At 41.6% G+C, this 17,697-nt stretch overlaps 1 long non-coding RNA gene across 1 annotated transcript in view; it reads left to right on the forward strand.

Moving 5' to 3' along the window:
* The window catches only part of LOC122686605, a 348,073-nt gene that overhangs the window by 856 nt on the left and 329,520 nt on the right, over window positions 1–17,697 (forward strand). The window lies entirely within an intron of this gene.

The following is a 17,697-nucleotide window of genomic DNA, read 5'->3' on the forward strand; positions in this document are numbered from 1 at the left end:
CAAAATTTTCTGAACATAAAAAGCAACTGAACTTTGAAAGCACCAACTTTGGACTCTATTCTCCTACCAGTTCTACCAGCTCTTCCCTTGCCCAAGAACAAATGTTTATTTAACATTTATTACTAGGAACGGGCAAGGGCTTCCCAGGTGGTATTAGTGGTAAAGAACCTGCCTGCCGGTGCCGGAGACATAAAGAGATGCAGGCTCCATCCCTGGGTTTGAAAGATTCTCTAAAGGAAGGCATGGAAACCCACTCCAGTATTCTTACCTGGAGAATTCCGTGGACACAGGAGCCTGGTGGGCTATGGTCCATAGGGTCGCTGAGAGTCAGACACAACTGAAGCAACTTAGCATGCTCATAGGAATGGGTAAATCGCTTTAAATGGATTATCTCATTTGGTGTTCATACATTTTAGTGAGGCAGTTGTTAATAAGATTATCTCATAATTTTTATTTTTTTGGTAAGAGAAGTTACTGAGGCTTGGAGATGGGAGGAATTCACTCAAGTTTAAAAGGTGCATCACTGACGAAGCTGCGATTTGAGCTTGCTTATGAAGGACTCCAGACTTCGCTATGTCAGACAGCCATGGATTGGCCCTTCAGTCAGTGCAGGATCCATCCATATAGCTCTCAAGAGAGGTGTTTAATAAATGTCTCCATGGGCTTCCCTGATAGCTCAGTTAGTAAAGAATCTCCCTGCAATGCAGGAGACCCCAGTTCAATTCCTGGGTTGGGAAGATCCGCTGGAGAAGGGATAGGCTACCCACTCCAGTACTCTTGGGCTTCCCTTGTGGCTCAGCTGGTGAAGAATCTGCCTGCAATGTGGGAGACCTGGGTTAGATCCCTAGGTTGGGACGAGTCCCTGGGGAAGGGAAAGGCTACCCATTCCAATATTCTGGCCTGGAGAATCCCATGGACTGTATAGTCTGATTGAGCGACTTTCACTTCACTTCTCTTCATTCTTCATTACCCTATTTCCCCTTCATTTGGTGTACTGTAGACATTATAACTCTCTCTTGAAATAAAGTCCCCAGAATTAAATCTAGTTTTTCAGCTGAAGTCTAGTCTGTGCCTAGGATGGTTGGTCTATTGTTTTCTTTGTGATGAATATAAATTTCTGTGTGATTAATGTATTTCTTTGTTAATGAAAGACTGCTCTGTGCAGTTGCATGTGTGCGTGCATATGTATGCTCAGTCGTGTCTAACCCTGCAGCCTCTGTGGACTGCAGCCTGCCAGGCTCCTCTGTCCATGGGATTTTTCAGGCAAGCATACTGGAGTGGGTTGCTATCCTCCTCCAGGGTATCTCCCCAACCCAGGAATTGAACCTGTGTCCCCTGTATTGGCAGGTGGATTCCTTACCACTGAGCCACCTGGGAATCCCCTAGTCTGTGGATTTATTTCTGTTAATTCAGTGCTGTCCATCCTGCTTTATATCAAAGATTTGTTTTTAAAAATAAATGAAGGATTTTATATTTATCCTTATTAAATTTTATCTTATTTGTCTCAGCCCATTGTTTTGGGAAATTAAATCTTTTCAACATTTTTTCATCCAGTGTATTAGGTTTATTCTCCAACTTCTTAGCATCTATGTACCTTCATCGATAAAATATCAAAGAGACTGATCCAAGAACAGACCTTTAGGGACATAAGGGTCATCTTTAGTTGCCACTGATCTTTCAGATGATGCTGGATTTCTTTTTATTCAACCACATAGGAGCACAGTTCAGTTCAGTTCAGTCGCTCAGTCGTGTCCGACTTTTTGCGACCCCATGGACGGCAGCAGGCCAGGTCTCCTTGTTCATCACCAGCTCCTGGAGTTTATTCAAACTCATGTCCATTGAGTTGGTGATGCCATCCAACCATCTCATCCTCAGTCATCCCCTACTCCTCCCGCCTTCAATCTTGCCCAGCATCAGGGTCTTTTCAAATGAGTCAGTTCTTTGTATCAGGTGGCCAAAGTATTGGAGTTTCAGCTTCAACATCAGTCCTTCCAGTGAACATTCAGGACCGATTTCCTTTAGGATGGACTGATTGGATCTCCTTGCTGTCCAAGGGACTCTCAAGAGTCTTCTCCAACACCACAGTTCAAAAGCACCAATTCTTCTGTGCTCAGCTTTCTTTATAGTCCAACTCTCACAGCCATACATGACCACTGGAAAAACCCTAGCTTTGACTAGATGGACCTTTGTTGGCAAAATAATGTCTCTACTTTTTAATATGCTGTCTAGGGGGCTTGCCTGGTGGCTCAGACAGTAAAGTGTCTGCATGCAATGTGGGAGACCTGAGTTTGATCCCTGGGTTGGGAAGATCCCCTGGAGAAGGAAATGGCAACTCCCTCCAGTACTCTTGCTGGGAAAATCCCATGGATGGTATGCTGGTAGCCTGGTATGCTACAGTCCATGGGATTGCGAAGAGTTGAACATGACTGAATGACTTCACATCACATCAGGTTGGTCATAACTTTTCTTTCAAGGAGCAAGTGTCTTTTAATTTTATGGCTGTAGTCACCATTGGCAGTGATTTTGGAGCCTCCCAAAATAAAATCTGTCACTGTTTCCACTGTTTCCCCATCTATTTGTCATGAAGTGATGGGATCAGATGCCATGATCTTAGTTTCTGAATCTTGAGTTTTAAGCCAACTTTTTCACTCTCCTCTTTCACTTTCATCAAGAGGCTCTTTAGTTCTTCTTCCCCTTCTGCCATAAGGGTGGTGTCATCTGCATATCTGAGGTTATTGATATTTCTCCCAGCAATCTTGATTCCGGCTTGTGTTTCATCCAGCCCAGCGTTTCTCATGATGTACTCTGCATATAAGTTAAATAAGCAGGGTGACAATATACAGCCTTGACATACTCCTTTTCCTATTTGGAACCAGTCTGTTGGTCCATGTCTGGTTCTAACTGTTGCCTCCTGACCTGCATTCAGATTTCTCAAGAGGCAGGCAGGTGGTCTGATATTCCCATCTCTTGAAGAATTTTCCACAGTTACTTGTTGTCCACACAGTCAACAGCTTTGGCATAGTCAATAAAGCAGAAGTAGATGTTTTCCTGGAACTCTGTTGCTTTTTCGATGATCCAGCTGATGTTGGCAATTTGATCTCTGGTTCCCCTGCCTTTTCTAAATCCAGCTTGAACATCTGGAAGTTCATGGTTCACATACTGTTGAAGCCTAGCTTGGAGAATTTTCAGCATTACTTTGCTAGCATGTGAGATGGGTGTAATTGTGTGGTAGTTTGAGCATTCTTTGGCATTGCCTATCTCTGGGATTGGAATGAAAACTGACCTTTTCCAGTCCTGTGGCCACTGCTGAGTTTTCCAAATTTGCTGGCATATTCAGTGCAGTAGTTTCACAGCATCATCTTTTAGGGTTTGAAATAGCTCAACTGTAATTCCATCACCTCCACTAGCTTTGTTCATAGTGCTGCTTCCTAAGCCCCACTTGACTTCAAATTCCAGGATGTCTGTCTCTAGGTGAGTGATCACACCATCATTGTTATCTTGGTCATGAAGATCTTTTTTGTATAGTTCTTCTGTGTATTCTTGCCACCTCTTCTTAATATCTTCTGCTTCTGTTAGGTTCATACCATTTCTGTCCTTTACTGTGCCCATCTTTGCATGAAATGTTCCCTTGGTATCTCTAATTTTCTTGAAGAGCTCTCTAGTCTTTCCCATTCTATTGTTTTCCTCTATTTCTTTGCATTGATCACTGAGGAAGGCTTTCTTATTTCTCCTTGCTATTCTTTGGAACTCTACATTCAAATGGGTATATATTTCCTTTTCTCCTTGCCTTTCACTTCTCTTCTCTTCACAGATATTTGTAAGCTTCTCAGACAACCATTTCTCCTTTTTGCAAAGCCTCAGGTAAACAAAAAAAATGTAATTATGCTTTTATTAAACATGTTCTCTATCTTGATTCATCACTGTACCTAAGAGCAAAGTTATTAATCTAGGTTCATCCAGGTAAAGTGAATCAATACTGTGCCTAACTGATTGTGTATTTCTTCTAGTAGGTTGTGAAGACAGGTAGGTCACTGGTAATTGCAAAGATTGCAGCGAGAAGAAAATACTTTTTTTATGTGTGTGTGTGTGTGTAATGAGTAGAAATGAACAGAAAGAATACAGGAAGTTATTCTTTTGGAGAATGAACAAGCACACATAGTAGAAAATATATTCATTTGACTTGTCAGTATAAACTTAAGGAGATACGAGTCTGCTTGATTGTGTATTTGATGGAGCATTTGTTGAGCTGCTTGGGTGCAGGTGGGAAGCAGATGCATAGTGGGGCTTAAGTAGGGTTTTGGCTTTGCAAGGCTTTACAATCTACGGAATCTACACTAAATAAGAACAAGCACAAACCCAAGGGGAAGGCTGATAGAAAGAAAGGTCAAGTCGGTGCTTGGGTAGGTCTGAGAATTTCTGGAGTAGATACTCAGGGTAGGAGAGCTGGAAGGAAAAGATGTGATTGTCAAGGGGAGAACGTTTTAAAGACTCCAGAAGAGATGCTGAGGTGGGAAGAAGTAAACACATCATTGGAAGCAAAGAACCCAAGGATCTGAGAGACTAAAATGTTGAAATCAGTTGTCTTTGTGGATGTTGAAGTTGTTAAGAATGATGACAGGAGCAAGAAGGAGCATAGTTGGTAAAATCATCAAAAGATGAGAGAGAATGGGGAGGGATCCAGAGATGACGGCAAAGAGGAGCTGGGAGAGGTCAAGTCCGAATGGGTGTCAGATGACAAGGTGTTAATCATCTGGAGCATTGGAAATGACCACATGATCCGGACACCAGCGTCAGAGAGATCGAATGTTCAGCTGGCTCCCTGTGCTTTTCCTTTTTTGTTTGGCTATTGTGGCATAGTGTGGGAAGGGCTACAAGTATAGAGTTAAAAAGAGGAAAAAGAAACCCTTTTTACTTTCTGAAAAACACTCAGCGTTAATTATGTTACAGTATGCGTAATGCACCCTAACTGCAATGGCAGACATTTGAACAAAGAAATCAAGATGCTCTAGGGCTGGTAGCAAATGGTAAGTGAAAAATATACTAATAATTCAACAGTTTCTGACGTTTGAAGAAGGAGTTTCACTCCAGGCAGATTAAACATAGAGGTTTTGCCTGGAGACCATTAAAAAAAAAAAAATCCCAAGCTACTAAGAGAAATAGAGCTGTAATTGGACTCATTTAGCAAAAATGAAACTTAGATAAAATGAAAGTTCTCTGTGAAATTATTGTGGGTTATTTTTTATAATGCAGCTGAACAGTATCCCTAAAGCGTTTCAGTGTGATTTTTTCCATTTCTTATAATGACGATAAATTTAGTTTGGTTTCTGATTATGCTAGCTGGAATTTACAGCAAGCACACAAGATATGTGTAAGATAAAGCTACATTTTATAATGCAGTTTAAACAGGTTTTGCCATCAATTAACTAGAAACAGGAGAAATTAAATAATATAATGTAGAATTCATTAAACCCAAAGAAAAAAGTGGAATATCTAATCTAGGAGTATAGATATATTAATCTCTTCTGTCACCTACAAAAATACTAAACTTTCTTTTTTATTACATATTTAAGTTCTAGCTATCTACGAAACCAACCCGAACCCCACCTCCTTCATAAAACCTTCTAGTCTTTCCCCAGGTTGCAAGATCTCCTTCTCTTCTGAAGTCCTGTAGCATTTTTATTCAACAAAGTATGATTGATCATAATTTATGTATCAAGTACTATACCAAGAATTGGGGCAATAGGAAAAGAATATAACTAATCAGAGGGGAGAAATAATTAAAAAACAGCAATTAAAATGACTGGTTCTTGGGGCTTCCCTGGTGGTTCAGTGGTTAAGACTCTGTGCTTCAAATGCAGGGGCAAGGGTTCAATCCCTGGTTGGTAAACTAAGATCCCACATGATGTGCAGAGTGGCCAAAAGATTTAAAGAAAAAAAAAAAAAAAGACTAGTTCTTACTTGTCAAGCTTTATTATAAGTGCTTAACACGTACTGACTCTTTGATTTCTTACCACAACATTATGAGGTAGTTACTATTTTTATTCCCATTTTAGAGATGAGTAATTAAAGGTACACACAGGTTACGTTACTTGCTGAAGGACATAGGGCTAGTGGGTGGTAGACTCAGATTCAGAAGGAGTTCTCCGTGATTCTAAAGCTCTTAACTACCTGAGTCACTCAACTGCTTTGTCCCTCAATATCCTCATATCAGGAAAGAAAAAAGCATAATACTCTACCTTTGCCCTACCTATTTTATTAAGCTGTTGTACGAAGTTCAAGTAAGGTAATAGGTTTGCAAATACTACTTCCAAAATTATATCTACTGTAGAAGTGCTAAGTATTACTTACTATGATGACATTTGTGAATTGTTTGACATGACTAACCCATTCATTTCTCAAAACGACACTCCAAAGCAGCTTTTAAGATCACATCACTTTTATGATGGGGAAACTAAGATATAGAAAGTTCCCATCTGTTCAGAAGTCCAACCCAGGGAGTCTGGCTCCAAAGGCCGTGCTCTTAACCTTCAAATTCTGCTGCCTGTTGCTAAACTTTGTCCTGTGAACAGTACATAGAGCCAGGCTCGGCCAGGTGTCCTTGGCAATAGAGTTGGGCAGTTGCTGAATTAGGACGAGACCTCTGGGAGGATGCTGCTCCTTTCCCTGGCTTGTATTCAGTCTGAGCCTGAAGCCATACAGATAAGCTCTGTCCCCCCAACCCGCCACCATGTGTGTATCAACCCATACTCCCAGCAAAATGACTGGATGGCAGAGCGCTGCCACCAAACCTATCACTGAGTAAACTCAGGCTCTTCTCAATGTTCAGATCCTGAACGAAAATCACGTCCTACCTTTCCCAGGGGAAATGCTCAGGGTACCTGCTGCTGCTGCTGCTGCTACTAAGTCGCTTCAGCCATGTCCGACTCTGTGCGACCCCATAGACGGCAGCCCACCAGACTCCCCTGTCTCTGGGATTCTCCAGGCAAGAATACTGGAATGGGTTGCCATTTCCTTCTCCAGTGCATGAAAGTGAAAAGTGAAAGTGAAGTTGCTCAGTCGTGTCCGACTCCTAGCGACCCCATAGACTGCAGCCTACCGTACCCCTCCATCCATGGGATTTTCCAGGCAAGAGGACTGGAGTGGGTTGCCATTGCCTTCTCCAGCTCAGAGTACCTGGTTCCTGTAATACCTGATTGCCTCTGCATGAACATTTCCCAGGACCAAAACCCACTGCCTCCAGAAAGAATTCTTTCCAGTTTTACTTAGCTCTGCTTTATAAAGAATCCTTCTTTAAATAGAACTGGGAATGGTGTAAACTGAACTATGAATTGAATATTTTTTGGACTGGCTCAAGATCTGCCCTACTTCTCAAAACAAAATTGGTTTGACTTAGTGTCTTTATCCCTGGTGCAGAAAGACTTGCTCCAGCCAAAATTCTCACTGTCTTATTACCCACTGTGAGAGCTGGATTGGGGTTTAGGTGGTGTGGGCAGGAGTTACCTACTGATATGGCAGCAGGCCCCTCCCTTTACAGCACACTCTACTGTATGGGATTCTCAAGTGGCTCTGTGGTAAAGAATCTGCCTGCCAAGCAGGAGACGTGGGTTCAATCCCTAGGTTGGGAATATCCCCTGGAGATGGAAATGGCAACCCACTCCAGTATTCTTGCCTGGGAGATTCCATGGATGAAGGAGCCTGGCGGGCTACAGTCCATGGGGCTGCAAAAGTGTCAGACATGCTTAGCGACTAAACAACAGCGACAACCACTCTTGTATGGGAGAATGAAAATCACATTAGAAAATTTAATGATCTGAATCTAACTTTGTTGATCCATCATTTCTCCAAATTATTTGCCAACAAGATTCCTTTTTATTTGTTTTTTGTTTGTTTGTTTTCTGGTCAATGCATTCCCCCCCCCCCCCCCCCCCCCCCCCCCCGACCAGGGATTGAACCCTGCCCCCTGTATTGGAAGCTCAGAGTCTTAACCACTGGACCACCAGTGAAGTCCCAAGACTCCCTTTTTGTTTGTTTGTTTTTTAAATTAACATATTTATTTTAATTGGAAGATAATTACTTTACAGTATTGTGGTGGTTTCTTTTTTAAAAGCAAATATCTGTTAGCCCACTGTAGAGCTAAAAATAAAGTAGAAGAAACCAATTTCAACTAATGGAAATCACCACTGTCCATCAGTATTGGCATTTGAAGCCTTTCTGAGTATTGAGTGGTATTTTTCACTATGAAAAGTGAAATAATTTCTAAGCAACCAACTTCTTCATAAAGGCAGTTTGAAAATACATATTGGGAAATGTTGACCAGAGGATGTATAACTGAAATTATAATCAAGTGCTGATCTCACAGACATTTCTTTAGGTTCTCATCTCAAAGAAAAATATGAAAAATACTTCTTGATTGTATTTTTTTTTTTTTTTTTAGTTTGCACAGGGTCAAAAACATTGCAGAGAGCACACCATGCAAATTCTGAATCATTAAAATGGAACATCATTTGGAGGTTCAAGAAAAGACAATATTCTGTTGATGTAAAGTATAATTTTTACATGACAATACATTTAACCACTTTCAGAACCTATGAAAATTGAGAGATCTTGGAAATCATCTAGTTCAGCTTATTTCATAATTGTAAAACCTGAGGCCCAAAAAAAGAGATTCAGTTCATAATCACTCAGCTAGTGAGCAAGAGAGATCAAGAATACAAGACACAATTCCATACCTCAATTTGGTGCCAACCAAAATCTGAGCATGAGGAATATACTTTATAAGTCAAATATAGGTGAGCAATTAATGCTCAGCATTTCAGCAGATATATGGGAAGAATACTTTGACTTTACCCTCTGGATCTTTCCAAAGTTGTTATCCTGAGACTTGCACATTATATGAAAGGCTTCTTCAAATTTCACAAAGTAGCTATAGAAAAACACAAGCAAGGAAATTCTAACAGTAATGGCAAAAGTGCCATTCTTGTATGAACCAGTTTATCTTCTATGAAGGTATTCATAGAGGCCACTCAAAAGATTTACAAAGCCCACTAAGTCTCTGTTTCGTATGAATATTAAAGAAAGGACTCCATATAAATTTCTTTGGGGAGGAGATTGAGAGAAAATTTCCATATGCTACCAGAGTTGTTACTAGTTCAACAAGAATACTAGACACATAATGTAAAACTTTATTGCCTCCAAAATTTTTCTGTAAGATCTGAAATAAAGCTTTATGTCACATTTTATTGGGCTTCCCTGGTGCCTCAGATGGTAAAGAATCTGCCTGCAGTGCAGGTAGACCTAGGTTTGATCTCTGGGTCGAGAAGTTCCCCTGGAGAAGGGAATGGCAACCCACTCCAGTATTTTTGCCTGGAGAATTCCATAGACAGAGGAGTCTGGTGGGCTACAGTCCACAGCGTCACAAAGAACCACATTGTATTACATAGCATTTTATTACACAACTTTCCTACTTTACTTTGATATAAGTGAAAAGAATATAAAAATTTCTCTTATTTATTTGAAATATTGGGTTTGCCAACAAGTTCCTTTGGGCTTTTCCATAGGGTGGAACTTTTTGGCCAGCCCAATATATTGTTATTTCCTTGGATCATCATTGACACTAAAAATTCTTTTCATACTGTTATTTGATAGGGAGTAAATAAAGAGAAACCAATTTCAACAAATGGAAATCATCACTATCTGTCAAGTTGTTGGGAATCTTTCCAAGCATCTGGTGGTGTTTTCCACTAGGAAAAGTGAAGTATCTAAAGCGCCAACCTGTTCATAAAGGCAGTATAGAAGGAGTTCATATCTGAATTAATTGATCAGAATAGAGGTCTCCTCAACTTAGGTACACATAAAGGAATCAGAGTGAATTTTGTGTTTATGAGAGAGTGAAAATAATTCCAAATGGAAATTTTCAAAGGTGAAGTAATTACCTTAGATACTTAAGAACTTTCATGCACAGATCCACGAAGTTAGGGTTACTTTGGAAGTAATTCCTCTGCATGCTGATGTAACCTTTTTACTGGAAAGTACTTTTCTTCTCAAGAAATTTAAGAATTAAATGTCCTCTTCTCACACACAGTCATAGGTGCCTTAACTCAAATGAACGTGGTTAGATATGAGCAGAGTAAGATGAGACAGGAAAGAGGCTGATGTGCTGAGGAGGGAGGATTTATTCAGTGCCTCCTTGGAGTTTGGTTCCATTAGCTCTAGAGGCTGGGACTCCAGGTGTGATTAAAGGAGGGAAAAGTCTGCAGACTAAGTCTGCACATGAGCAGTTTTCTCTTCTCTGAGTATTACCACCAACCATGCTCTTTGAAGGCATTCCTTGTGGTCCCTTAATGTCCCTTCAGCAGATTTTAGATCAAGTCTTTCTTTGCTGGTACAGTGGTCTCTGTAGATGGACACATGGCATTGTGTCCCTCTGGCCTTCTCTGTTCCTGAGGACCCCTTCCCCATGTGGCTGGTCCTCTACTCCGAGCTCCTTTGCGGTACCTAAGAACCTGAGGAATTAGAGAGACAGTATCCTCCTGTGCTATTCTTCCCAGGCACTAATCTACTACAATAAAGCCCCCTTTTTGCTCACTGAACAAATTACTTGATGTAATCTTAACATAGAGGCTTCCCTGGTGGCTCAGTGGTCAAGAACCTGCCTGCTAATGCAGGAGACATGGGTTTGATCCCTGGGTTGGGAAAATCCCCTGAAGAAGGAAATGGCAACCCACTCCAGTATTCTTGCCTGGAAAATCCCATGGACAGAAGAGCCTGGTGAGCTACCGTCCTTGGGACTACAGTTGCAAAGAGTTGGCCACAGCGACTAAGCTACCGTCACCACCACCACCACCATCAAGCCTCCTGCATTTGGGAGTAACCAGCTAAGAAGTAAACCTCAGTTTCCATATTTCTGCATCCCTGTTCATGAGGACCCCCAGGTTTTCCCAGGAAGTTTCTCACCACACTCAGCCAGCACCCAGCTGGGGAGCAAGAGCCGGGCTTCCTTTCTTGCTGGCACTCCTCACACCTATGAGGGGGGAGGGGGCTTGGGCTTTCCCCCTTCACGTGATACTAGAGGCAGTGGGATAAATCCCACAGGGACACCACAGTCCCCCATAAGGCCGATGATGGCCACTCTCCTGCCTCTCCTCGGACCTCTTAGAGGAGACCTGCCTGGGGTGAGGAGGGGGGCCAAAAGTAGATGGTGGTTAGTTGTAATAGGGTCTGGGCTGAGAGATGGATGTCTAGCTTTTCCTGTGGGCTCTCTTTAGAATGTGTCTTCTTCTTTGTCTATGGCTCTGTGGTTTAATAGTCACAGGCATGTCCCACTAAGCATCAGATCACATTTACATTTGGAACTAAGTTGATTGGCACTAAGGGGACAGAGAAGGGGCGCATTGATTTAATCATTCATGCCTTCTTTTATCTGAATATTTATCTAGAGTAACTATTGCCCCTGGCACTCTTCCAGGCACTAGAGAGATGGATTTGCAGATCCTCTAGAAGTTAGTTTGATGGAAGAGTAATTACCAAATGGATCACATTATGGATTGTGTGGGATTCTCTCGGGGAGTGTGGGAGAGGCCACTAACCCAGGCTAGAGGCTGTGGAGGGTCAAAGGATGCCAGGAATACCAGGTAAAGGGGAGTAGGGACAGGTATTGTAGCAGTGAGAGCATGAGCCAGCACCAAGAGGTCCCATAGGACGCAGACTGGCCCGGCATGGAGTGTGAATAGCAGTGGCTGGTTCTACCTGGCAGGTGAACGGGGTGAAGCCTGGGCCCTTGCATGTCTCTCAAAAGAATCTGAACTTTCTGTGGAGGGCACAGAGAAAGCCATAAAGGATTTAAGGCCAGGAATAGCACAATCGCATTTGTGTTTTAGAAAGTGGACTAGCAGCGCTGTGGGTGGTAAATTCTGCAGGGTCCAAGCTACAGACAGGCAAGTCAGTTGCAATGACTCTGAAAACAAAGGAGACTGTCCTGAACTAAAGATTTCCTCATCAGTGAGGCCTGAGATCTCTTCATCAAGTGACAAACTGGTCTGCAGATATACTGAGAGTGGACCCTGAGAATGAAGCTGTGTTTGTGTGTCTGCACTCAGTCTTGTCCCCCTCTTCTCAGCCCCATGGACTGTAGCCCGCCGGGCTCTTCTGTCCATGGAATTCTCTAGGCAAGAATACTGGAGTGGGTTGCCATTTCCTCCTCGAGGGGGTCTTCTCAACCCAGGGGTCACACGCACGTCTCTGGTATCTCCTGCATTGGCAGGCGGGTTCTTTACCACTAGCGCCACCTGGGAAGGGCTATTTGTGTACAAATCACAAATCCACACAACTCGGAAATGACACTTGCATAAACTCACACATCTATTTATTTGGTGTTTTCTCTATGTGGTTCTCAGAAATCTCAGAGACACCCGACTGAGATGTTTCATATCAGGTAAATGGAAACGTGATTTCCAAGCTGTGGTCTTAGGTTTATAAAAGCAACCAAGGTCAGTGCTGTGAAACACACAGTGGAGGTCAGGCTTGGGAGTTTTAGCCTCACTGCTGAGCCACAAGAATAGCTATTAATCCTGTTCCACCCACTCCTCCAATCAAGGGAGAAGGCTGCTGTCTGAAATGATAGGCTTCTGAAGCCGACTGTACATTTACCGGAATTTGCCTGGGATCTGGCTCCTGTCCCTCAAGGCCACTAGGTGACACTGTGGAACATAGTCGTTGCATTCTGCTATTATCTCAGGCTGGAAAATGAATGCAAATGCTGAAGCTGAAGCTCCAATACTGTGGTCACCTGATGGGAAGAGCTGACTCATTGGAAAAGACCCTGATGCTGGGAAAACTTGAGAGCAGGAGGAGAAAGTGGTGACAGAGGATGAGATAGATAGCATCACCGACTCAATGGATACGAATTTGAACGAACTCCTGGAGATAGTGGAGGACAGAGGAGCCTGGTGTGCTGCAGTCCACGGAGTCGGAAAGAGTCGGCAACAACCTCCCTTCCCCAAAGAAGAGTTTTCCCCAAAGAAAAGTTACTTGCTTGTCATCCCTTCTCCCACTTCAGTTATTTCCTGCTAGGTAGGATAGCTGTGTTCAGAAACAGAAAAGTCGTTAGGAATGTTTGCTCCATAAAAGATGAATTTCTGTGTCATACTCTTAGAATACAGCAGCCATCTCCAAGTTATCTGGTTCTGTAAAAATGGATGCTTGTGTAGGAAGTTTCCTCGACTGGAGCAATTCTGGCACCAATAAAATAACTGTTTTTGCTGTTTACACTGGCTCCTGGCTTTGCACGTGGATTTGCTGCCCTGGGGTTTGTTTTTCCCTTTCCTTCTGATAGCATGGTATTGGTGTTTTCTCCCACCACAGTATCAGTGCCCCATGTAGTTAATAGTTTTCCCCTTTTCTCATCTTTCCAACTTCTTGTCCTGCTCTCTTGAGTAGTTCTGTATCTACCTACTTCTTTATCTATTCATTTATGCATACTCTAAAGATTTGTGGTTGCATGGTTATTCTCATGGGAAAAGACATTGTGCAGCTGGAAACAGACATTTCTGTGCCTTCTCCCCTAAGGGACACACAACTGATTACATCTTTTTACAGTTTTTCTAATTGTCTCATCTTTCTGGAGTTGATGAAACAAACATACACTTCTCTTTTCTGTTGTTTTTGCTTGTGTGTGTGTGTGTTTGTTGTTGTTGGTTTGTTTTAGTTTGCCTCAGTGACTTCAGCAGATTGAATTTCTTTTTCTTATCATTGAAACTCAAATTTTACTTTTACTGTAAATGTACATCCTTGCCTTGATTTAGCATCAAATCAACTTGGCATTCCTAGGATATTTCCCCTCCAGTTTCTCCTTTAGAAAAGATTGTATTCGTTGCTTTGCCAAATTGAACAGTTATAGATTTCTGATTTAAAGACCAGTAGAATCCCAGGGACAGGGGAGCCTGGTGGGCTACCGTCCATAGGATCGCACAGAGTCAGGCACGACTGAAGTGACTTAGCAGCAGCAGCAGCAGCAGCAGCAGCAGCAGAACAACGAAAAAGTGAATCCCTATCCAGCTCCAGCTGAGCTGTGAAGAATGAATACTGTTTTGGTCACTTGAAGATTGATGCCTGACTCCACTGGCCCCAGAGGATATCACAAGGGCCACATGTGGGTCTGTCAGCAGTTGTCTGTGGCCCATGGAGTTGGCAAGGAACCATCAGTGGCCAGACTCAAAGAGTATCTTTCTTCAAGTCAGTGACAAATACAGCAGCCTCTGTCAGAGCTGACCCCAACCCCACCCCCCACCCTCCACCGAGGGAATCTATGGGAAGGTTGGTTCACGTCCCATTAGCTGTCTGGGGTTTCTCTTTTCCCTCAAGGCTCTAGCCCCTGTGACAGCTCCATGCTTTGAATACTGGCTTTTCTGTTTTGCTTAAAAGATGTGAAAACTTCGTGACAAAATGTTCAAAACGGATCCCTGGAGATAGTCAAAATGTAAGCAAATTTTAGAAAGTTCTTCTAGTAGTGGTTTGGAAGATGGCTTTTGGAATGGCAGATTTCTGAAAGCTCAGAAAAGACAAAGCATCAAAGTGTTGCATCATTAGATCACGTCCTATTTTTTATCATTTATTTTTTTATTTTTAGCAAAGCTGCACAAGGATATGTGATTCCACATGGTTTGTAATGAAAATAGCTTCTATTGCTTTATTCTTTTTTTTAAAAAGTGATTTATTTTATTTAAATATAGTTGATTTATGATGTTTCAGGTGTACAGAAAGTGGTCAATTTTATATGTATGTATCATCCTATATATATGTTCTTTTTCATGTTCTTTTCCATTATAGTTTATTGCACAACATTGAATATAGTTCCCTGAGCTATATAGGAAGTCTTTGTTGTTTATCTATTTTATATATAGTAGTATGTATCTGCTAATCCCAAACTCCTAATTAATCCTTCCCACCCCTTCCCTTTGGTAACCATAAATTTGTTCTCTATGTCTGTGAGTCTATTTCTGCTTTGTAAATATGTTCACTTGTATCATTTAAAAATGTTGGTGTCGTTCTTGATGCTTTTCTCTCTCCCACACGCCACAACCAAATGATTAGGAGATACTGTTGCTACTACCTTCAGTACAGATCTAGAGACTCACCGCCTCTCAGTACTCTCGTGACCACTCTACTACCATTGTGGTCTAAGCCACCATCATGTCTCCTCAGTTACTGTGGTAGCTCTTCACGGGTCTCTATGCTTCTTCCCTTGCCACTAGCACCACTTGCCAACCCACCCTTGCCACCCATATCCTGTTCTCAACCCAGCTGTAAGAGTGATGCTTTAAAATTAGAAATCAGAGTATGTCAGTCCCTACTTAAAATCTTGCAGTAGCTCCTATCTCACTTGGAATGAAAACCTGAATTCTTACAGTGGCTCACAAGCTCCACACGATCAGAACCTTTCTGACTTCATCTCTTACTTCTTTCCCCTTGCTCCCTGCCTTCCAGCCATACACTCTCCCTGTTGTTCCTCAAACACTCCAGGAATAACCCACCTCAGGGTATTTTCTCCAGCCGACCCATCCTGGCTTCTCCTTCAGAAATCTACTTGTTCAACTCTTTCACCTTCTTTCTGTCTTTGCCCAAATATCTCCCCCTCAGCTAGCCTGACCACTTTATTTAAAATGATGTCACATCCTCTTCATACTTGACTCCTTTTGTTTTATTTTTCTGTTAGCACGTTTTCCCTTTCCTGTATCACCTTCTAAAATACTACAACATATTTTATGTCTTTATTGTCTGTCTTCCTCTACTTTCTAGGTATAATTGTTTTGTTCACTGATGTATAACAGTTGAGTAATTGCTCAACAGAGATACAGGGCTTCCCTGGTAGCTCAGTTGGTAAAAATCCACCTGCAATGCAGGAGACCGGGGTTTGATCCCTGGGTTGGGAAGGTCCCCTGAAGAAGAGAGGACTGCCCACTCCAGTGTTCTTTGCTGGAGAATCCCATAGACAGATTAGCCTGGTGGGCTACAGTCTGCAGCATGGTAATAGAGATATGCTGCAGATTTAGTAAATTCATATGATATATTCACTTTGAAAGAGTCAAGATAAGATTTAATGAATATCTGCAGTGTAGCCAAAGATTTGTGCACATTATCTCATTTAATCTTATCTATAACCACATGAACATTTGGCAAACATTCAAGGCAAATTTTCTAAAGCTTCTTAATTAATTGTAGAAGGTGGAATTTGAATATTGGTAACTGAACCCTCACGTTTTCCCCATTGTATCATGTTCACTCCACCTCTTAAACCATTCAAGCCCAGGTCCCTCCTCTTAATCACCACTGTATCTATAAGTGCCCAATCCAAGATGGTAGCTACTAGACATGTGCGGTTATTGAGCTCTTGGAATGTGGCTAGTCCAAATCAAGATGTGCTGTAAGTGTAAAATGCACAAGATTTCAGACAGTATGAAAAAGAATTAAAATATCCTGATGAGAATTTTAAAGTATTTGTTATATGTTAAAATGATAATACAGAGATATTGAGTTAAAGTATGTTGTCAAAATTAGTTTTACGTCTTTTGCCTTACATTTTTAATGTCACCTCTAGAAAATTTTAAACTATCTTTCAATATAAACATCATTTATATTACTTAGATTCAATAGTGCTGATCAAGAAGGTCATTGGTCCCTGGTTCTGTAATCACAAGAATTCATACTTTCATCTTTCTTTGGTTAAAGGCAACAAAGTCTCCATAAGAAAGAAAGATAAGAGTTATATATATATCTCAAATTAGTCAACCCTGAATCTAAACAGGACAGGATGGAAGATTTGAAAAGTTTTAAAAGGTCAGCCTCCTCCAAAACATCTCCCCAGACAGTCTTCGTGGATTTCCTATCATTAGCCTCATTCCTCTGGAATAAAATTTCCAAGAGCTGTCATGAAAATGTCATTATGGCCAAAGAGCATAGATATGTTTGTTAAATTACCTCCAAAAGGGCTTTTAGGTATATGGTTTGATCAGTGAAGAAATGAAAATATTGTAGCCTCAGGCACTGCCAGGGAATATAAAACAGATACCTGGGAAATTTTTATAATATAATAAACAAAATAGACCCCTTGTTGATGTCATTTTAGAAGAAGATGCAGCCATGACATGGAACTATGTTTATGTTCATCTCTATGTTGGGAATTAGTGACTATTACCTCTGAGTCAAGATTGCTGGGAGAAATATCAATAACCTCAGATATGCAGATGACACCACCCTTATGGCAGAAAGTGAAGAAGAACTAAAGAACCTCTTGATGAAAGTGAAAGAGGAGACTGAAAAAGTTGGCTTAAAGCTCAACATTCAGAAAACTAGGATCATGGCTCCAGTCCCATCACTTCATGGCAAATAGATGGGGAAACAGTGGAAACAGCAGCTGACTTTATTTTTCTGGGCTCCAGAATGACTGCAGATGGTGATTGCAGCCATGAAATTAAAAGATGCTTACTCCTTGGAAGGAAAGTTATGACCAACCTAGACAGCATATTAAGAAGCAGAGACATTACTTTGCCAACAAAGGTCCATCTAGTCAAGGCTATGGTTTTTCCAGTAGTCATGTATGGCTGTGAGAATTGGACTATAAAGAAAGCTGAGCACCGAAGAATTGATGCTTTTGAACTGTGGTGTTGGAGAAGACTCTTGAGAGTCCCTTGGACTGCAAGGAGA

Source organism: Cervus elaphus, chromosome 30 (genome assembly GCF_910594005.1).
Source record: "Cervus elaphus chromosome 30, mCerEla1.1, whole genome shotgun sequence".
NCBI classification, from domain to species: Eukaryota; Metazoa; Chordata; class Mammalia; order Artiodactyla; family Cervidae; genus Cervus; species Cervus elaphus.